Genomic DNA, 7,500 nt, shown 5'->3' on the forward strand with positions numbered 1-7,500 from the left:
CCCAGATTTAAGCGTACGTGCTTCTCTCGGCGAGGTGCAGGGCTGCCGGTTGGCGGCGGTGGGGGTGAGAGGAGCGTGTCATTTCGGTTTTTTACCCTCCGCTCGTCCGAGATTGCAGCGCCTGTAATACAAGGCATGAAGCTGCAACCTCCCGCCCCGTGCCGTCGTCGTCTTTTCTGGGTTGCGATCGCAGCCACCACAGAAACGGGAAAAGAGAGATGAAAAGGAAAAATTAGTTGTTTTTTTTTTTTCTACAGCCGCCTCCCCCTGCGGTGCTCACGCCGCTGCCCTGCCCGGACCCGCTGGCCGCCGTGCGACCGCTGGCATCGACCGGTGTCTGCGTCCGCGTGGGGTCCCAGCACGGCCGGGTCTCTGGCCGGCATTCCCGCCACCCCCTCCCGGCAGCCCCCGCGCTCCCCGCCGCCTGCCCCTTGTGACGTCACAAGTAGCCGAGGAGGGGTAACAGGGCGCTTCCGGGCCCGGGCTCCCGAGCTGCCTGTGACGTCACGCCGTGCCCGAGCGGGCCCTGGCTTGAAGCAGGCGGCGGCTCGGGATGACACGGGCACCCGCGTAGCTCCAAGGCAGGGAGCAGGCCGTGGCCTGAGCCTCTCGCGGCGAAGTCACGCCTGGACTAGGACGTGATGGGCCTGGGCCGGGCCGTGGCTGGTGGGCTCTCACGCGAGGGGGTCTCCTGCAGCTTTCGAGCCGGTAGGCAGGCCAGCGGCGAGGCGAGGCCTGGCTTATGCAGCGCCCCTCGTGATCTCACCTTCAACTGGGGAGGCGACGGGGCCAGCGCAGCTGCCGGCTAGCGTACGGACGCGAGGGTCGGAACCGGCAGGGAAGAGTTCGGCTGAGACGGGATCGAACGCGGACCTGAAAACACGCGACGAGAATCACGAACGGAGAGGTCAAGCGGAAGCCTGACCAGCGCTAGGGCATCGATTCAGAAACGGTTCAGGAGCTCACGCTCTGCCCACGCACGTGCGCCCGCCTGCCCCGCACCCCCACAAGCTGCCCGGCCCGAAGCCGTCTGCCTGGGGCTGCCCGCGCGCGCACGCGTATACGGCCGCCCCCCCATCCCGCCAAAGCCGCCCCACCCGCCACGTGCTTCTCCGTGAGACCGGCGGCGCCCCCCCAACACCGCCGCTTGGCCCGCGACGAGCCCGCCCCCCCCCCCCCCCCCCCCAACCCTCCCGCCACCAGGTTCACCGTGACACCGGCCGCCCCCCCCACCCCCCAGCCCACCCACCCCCCCCCGCCACCCCCCGCCCCATCCCACCCCCCCACCCCCCGCCCCCGCCACCCCCGGGGTTCGCGAGGAGACCGGCCGCCCCCTACCTCCGGCCCGCTTTCCACCAGCAGCAGCACATTGGCCGCTCCAGGGAAGGAAGGCGGGAGACCTTAGGACCCAGCGGCGTCGCCGCCGCCGCCTCCGTGCCGGGGGGCCCGGAGGGGCCTCCCGCCGGCGGCGGCGATGATGGGTGGCGCGTGTTTTGGACGCTGAGCCCCCGCAGCTGCCGAGTCCCTGCCGCGCCGTGCCCGCGGCCCGGCTCCCCGCCTTCCTCAGTCGGTCGCTCGGCCGCCCGCCCTCCTGCCCGCCTGCTCCGTTCCCGCCCCGGGTTGAAAGCCAAACGAACGCCGAAAGGGGTGGGAGGGAGAGCAGCGACGGGGCGGGGGTGTGTGTGTAACAACAGAAACCGCTCCCCACCAACACCACCCCCCCACCACCCCCCCCCCCCCCCCGCCCCCCCACCGCCGCAACGAGCTCTGTCGACCCCCCTGCCGACCCCCCCCCAACCCCCACCCCTCCCGCCACCAGGTCCACCGTGACACCGGCCGCCCCCTGCCACCCCCGGGGTTCGCGAGGAGACCGGCCGCCCCCTACCTCCGGCCCGCTTTCCACCAGCAGCAGCACATTGGCCGCTCCAGGGAAGGAAGGCGGGAGACCTTAGGACCCAGCGGCGTCGCCGCCGCCGCCTCCGTGCCGGGGGGCCCGGAGGGGCCTCCCGCCGGCGGCGGCGATGATGGGTGGCGCGTGTTTTGGACGCTGAGCCCCCGCAGCTGCCGAGTCCCTGCCGCGCCGTGCCCGCGGCCCGGCTCCCCGCCTTCCTCAGTCGGTCGCTCGGCCGCCCGCCCTCCTGCCCGCCTGCTCCGTTCCCGCCGCGGGTTGAAAGCCAAACGAACGCCGAAGGGGTGGGAGGGAGAGCAGCGAGGGCGGGTGGTGGTGGTGGTGGTGGTGTAACAGAAACCGCCCCCGATCCCCCACCCCCCAGCCGTAGTGCTCCGCGGCGCCGAGGAGGCTGCGGTCGGTTGGCGGCCGCACCCACCGCCCTGCAGCTCCGGAGTTGCAGCGGTGGGGCGGGGACCAACGGCTCTTCGGGCGCGCGGGCGACGGTGGGGGTCGGGGGGCTGGGGGGGGTGGGGGGCTGGGGGTGTCTGTGTGTGTGCGCGTGCGTGTGTCTGTGTCTGTGTGTGCGTGTGTGTGTGTGTGTGCGCGCGCCTGTGTCTCTCTCTCTCGCGCGCGCGCTCTCTCTCTCTCTCTCTCTCTCTGTGTCTCTGCGTGTGTGTCCGAGCGCGTGTGTGTCGCGGCGGGGGGGGGGGGGGGGGGGGGGGAACAAACAACAAAACAACAATCCGAACAACACACACACACACACACACACACACGCGCACACACCCCCCATTCCCACACATAAAGCCCGGGAGCCCCCTTCCCACCCCCCCACCCCAACCCCGTCGAAAAAAACCTAAACGCGAATGCCAGCGAGCGCCTGGCAACGCCGGGACCCGGACCCGGACCCGGACCCGGACCCGGACCCGGACCCGGTGAAGGGCGCCCGGTGCCCACGCCTCTGCGGCACAGCGAAAGGCGGGGGGAAAGAAACAAAATAAAAACACACACACGCACCCCCCCCCACACCCCCCCTCCCCCGAGACTAAAGCTAAACCCACGCTGCGAAACCAACAGCTGAAGCCGAGGACCGCCCGGCAGCGCCGGGACCCCGACCCGGCGAAAAGCGCCCGGTTCCCGATGCGAACTCGCTCCAGCGAGACGGGCGTCTCCGTTGGGGGTGAGGTGCGGGGAACGTCGCCGCTTCTGCCGGGTCCCCTGGCAGCCGCGGGAAGCGGGGGGGGGGAGTGGCGGGCGGCGCCGTGCGGCGCGGAGTGGCGCGGCGCAGAGGGGCTGACTGGCGGCCGAGGGGGCGGGCAGCGAATGATGCCAGCGACTGCATGGCAGCCAACGGGTCGGGGCGGGGGGGTGGGGGGGCTGGTGCTGCGTGCACATGAGAGCGCGGCGGGGCGCGGGGGTGCGGGGGTGCGTTAAGAAAAAAAATTTCCCTTTTCATTTATTTTTTTTCGGATTTCATTGGCATCTATCGAAACAAAAATGTCTCGCACGACGCGGCCGCCAGGTCTACCCGCCTCCGGGGCGTGAAGCGGCCGACAGGTCTGCCCGCCTCCGGGGCGTGAGGCGGCCGTCAGGTCTACCCGCCTCCGCGGCGTGAGGCGGCCGTCAGGTCTACCCGCCTCCGCGGCGTGTGGAGGCCGTCAGGTCTACCCGCCTCCGGGGCGTGTGGCGGCCGTCAGGTCTACCCGCCTCCGGGGCGTGAGGCGGCCGTCAGGTCTACCCGCCTCCGGGGCGTGAGGCGGCCGTCAGGTCTACCCGCCTCCGGGGCGTGAGGCGGCCGTCAGGTCTACCCGCCTCCGGGGCGTGAGGCGGCCGTCAGGTCTACCCGCCTCCGCGGCGTGAGGCGGCCGTCAGGTCTACCCGCCTCCGGGGCGTGAGGCGGCCGTCAGGTCTACCCGCCTCCGGGGCGTGAGGCGGCCGTCAGGTCTACCCGCCTCCGGGGCGTGTGGCGGCCGTCAGGTCTACCCGCCTCCGGGGCGTGAGGCGGCCGTCAGGTCTACCCGCCTCCGGGGCGCGACGCGGCCGTCAGGTCTACCCGCCTCCGGGGCGTGAGGCGGCCGTCAGGTCTACCCGCCTCCGGGGCGTGAGGCGGCCGTCAGGTCTACCCGCCTCCGCGGCGTGAGGCGGCCGTCAGGTCTACCCGCCTCCGGGGCGTGAGGCGGCCGTCAGGTCTACCCGCCTCCGGGGCGTGAGGCGGCCGTCAGGTCTACCCGCCTCCGGGGCGTGTGGCGGCCGTCAGGTCTACCCGCCTCCGGGGCGTGAGGCGGCCGTCAGGTCTACCCGCCTCCGGGGCGCGACGCGGCCGTCAGGTCTACCCGCCTCCGGGGCGTGTGGCGGCCGTCAGGTCTACCCGCCTCCGGGGCGTGAGGCGGCCGTCAGGTCTACCCGCCTCCGGGGCGTGAGGCGGCCGTCAGGTCTACCCGCTTCCGGGGCGTGAGGCGGCCGTCAGGTCTACCCGCCTCCGGGGCGTGAGGCGGCCGTCAGGTCTACCCGCTTCCGCGGCGTGAGGCGGCCGTCAGGTCTACCCGCCTCCGGGGCGTGAGGCGGCCGTCAGGTCTACCCGCCTCCGGGGCGTGAGGCGGCCGTCAGGTCTACCCGCTTCCGCGGCGTGAGGCGGCCGTCAGGTCTACCCGCCTCCGGGGCGTGTGGCGGCCGTCAGGTCTACCCGCCTCCGCGGCGTGTGGCGGCCGTCAGGTCTACCCGCCTCCGGGGCGTGAGGCGGCCGTCAGGTCTACCCGCCTCCGGGGCGTGAGGCGGCCGTCAGGTCTACCCACCTCCGAGGCGACCGGCGGTGGCCGCTAGGTGTACCCGGCTCCACGTTGCCGGCGGCCGGCTCAGCGTCCGTCGAAAGGGCTGCCAGGTCTACCCGGCTCCGTCGGGACTTAGAGCGCGGGCAGACCTGTTGGCTCCGGCAGTTCCTCCAAGGGGTCGCTGTTTCGCGCTGCCTCCAGTTAGGTCATCGTAAGAGTCGGCGTCTCTGCAGCGCCTCCCCCGCTGGCAGGCAGACACTGCCTTTAAGCGCCCCTTTCCGGCGCGGACCCATATTCTCCTTATATAGGGGCACGAGGCGTCTCTGCTCCAGACAAGCGCCACCGAGCGAGGGCACGCGGCTTAGCCGGCCAAGTGGAATGCTGGGCGGCCGCAGACGGTGGTTTCCCCCGGGGAATTGGGCACGGTTCTCAAGCCGGTGCTCTGTCAGGCGAGCGTGCACGGAACCGAGAGCACCCAGAGAGATGCCGAACGGCACGAAGCCGGGCGGCGTTGGGGCGGTCGCTGCCGAGTGGTGAGAAAAGGACGGGCAGAGGTGCACGGGAGAGGCCGAAGACCGGTGGCCGGAGGCGGCTGGCGGCACTTGAACGCTGGATACTGGGGGGGGGAGCCGAGCTGTGAGACTACCGTGGGTGGTTACCCCCGTCCCCCCCCCGGTCCCCCGAGAGCCCGATGATGGCGGAGGGGGGGAGCGCCGGTATGTGTGTTGACACAGCGGTGCTCCGTACGGTTCCAGCCCGTCGGGGGCTGTTGCCCAGCTCCTTGAGGGGGCCTTGGGGATGGGACGAGAGGTGGCGGCGGCGGCACCTGCTCCCTTTGTTTGCCGGCCTTAAGCCGGAGCCCGTGGCATGGGCACGCCACGGTTTTGGCTGGTCGCGGTGGCCGGCAGCTTGGATGCAGACGGCCCGGGGGGGGTGTGTCTCGAGCCACCGGTGGGTGGCCCCCCCCCCCCGGCCCCCCGAGAGCCCGACGATGGTAAGGCGAGAGGCGGCGGCGCCTCCCTGGTTCTTGGTTTACTCCTTTCGTTGCCGGTATCGTATGCCATACGTGCGGGGCGGCCTGTGGTGTCCGGCCGGCTCTCGGCGTCCCTGGTTTCTACCGGCCGGGCTCGGTGAAGGGAGGTCTGCACGGTGCTGTGAGCGAAGGCTAGTCGACTCCTCGGGTCCTTTGCTCTCTCGGCCCTAAGCCGGAGCCCGTGACATGGGCACAGCACGGTACGTTTTTGGCCGCCGGTGTTGGCTGGCAGCCGGGTGCAGATGGCCGTGGTGGGGTGTCTCGAGCCTTCAGCGGCTACCCCCCCCCACCACTCTGGTCCCCTGAGAAGCTGGATGATGGTAAGGCGAGGCGGCGGCGCCTCGGTCCTCTTTTCCGCTTTCTTTTTTTCCTGGTGCAGATGCCATACGTGGGGCGGCCTGCGGTGTCCGGTCTGCTCCTGGCGTCCCTGGTTTGTACCAGCCGGGCTCAGTGAAGGGGAGGTCTGCACGGTGCTGTGAGCGAGGTTGGTCGGCGCCTCGGTTCCTTTGCTCTCTGGCCCTAAGCCGGAGCCCGCGATGCGGGTACAGCACGTTTTTTTGTTTTTGGCCGGTGGTGGTGTCCGGCAGCCGGATGCAGATGGCCGGCGGGGTGTCCTGAGCCTTCAGCGGCTTTCCCCCGGCCCCCCGCCTGAGCTGTTCCACACCTGGCTTTTTCTCTCCGGGGTAACCTGTTCCCTGCGTTTGTTGGGCAAAGGCCGGTGGCCGGCGGCGGCCGCCGGCACTTGAACGCTGGAAGACCGGCGGAGTCGAGCCTGTCGCGGCTTTACCCCGGTCCAGCCGAGTCGGCTGAAGGGAATCCTTGTGCGTGGCGGGTGGGTGGCGGCGGTGGCGGGGCACATCCCGCGCACCCGGTCCCCCACCCCCTCGACTGGTACCGGTACGGAGGCGTAGCCTACTGAGGCTGGCCTCGGGCACGTCGGACAGGCTTCGCGGCGAGCCGGCTCTGCCGGTGTTGAAGCCGCCGGAGCACCTGTCACGGATGTCGCCCCTGCTCGCTCGCACGCAGAGCCCCGCGTCGTCCGCCCGCCCGCTTGCGGGTGGCCGAGGGCAGGCGCGCGGTGGCTGTCGCTGTCCCAGGACCCGTGGCCGTTGTGGCCTTCGCTGATCGATGAGGCACTTGGGGTCGCGTCGGAAAGGGCCCCCGGCGGGCCGGCTCTGCTGTACTCCCCGTAATAGGGAGCCGCGGTGGCGTCCGGTGTTCAGGCAGGGCGGTCTCCTTTCCAATTCGCTTCCCCGCTGTGAGCGAGGTATCGTCCTAGTCTCTTCCCCCCCCCGAGCGAGAAGGGGGCCGTGGCGACGGCGGCGAGGCGCGTGCCTCCCCCGTGTCACCTCACCCTGTCCTGCTGCCGCTCGGCGCGGGGGGGGGTTTCCTGGGCCTTCCTTACCGAACCAGGCTGTGTGACAGCCGCGTGGCCCCGCGAGCCACCAGGTGTCCTAAACCACGCCGAGGCGCCGGTGCCGACCTCGGTCCGGGTGCCCGTGGGTGCCGGCCGCAAGCAGCGCTGGGCGGCGAGGGCGGTCGAGCCGCGAAAGAAACCGGGCCAAAGCGAGGGAAGAAAAGCGTGTCCGGGCCGCGTCTGCCCGGGCGGGCCTGGAGGCGTGCCGCGGGCGGCAGGGGGGCGTCCCCCTCCGGCGCTGGCGCCGCCGCCGTGTAGGGCTCTCCGTGCCGCCCTTCCGCCTGCTGCAGAGCGAGCCGCCCCGGCAGGGGCCTCGGTCCGCGGGGTCGCGCCCGCCTCGGCGGGTCGCTGTCTCCTCTAGCACGTCCGGTGCTCCCGCGGCAGTGGGGAG

The sequence above is a fragment of the Athene noctua genome, unplaced genomic scaffold (genome assembly GCF_965140245.1).
Source record: "Athene noctua unplaced genomic scaffold, bAthNoc1.hap1.1 HAP1_HAP1_scaffold_342, whole genome shotgun sequence".
Taxonomy (NCBI): Eukaryota; Metazoa; Chordata; class Aves; order Strigiformes; family Strigidae; genus Athene; species Athene noctua.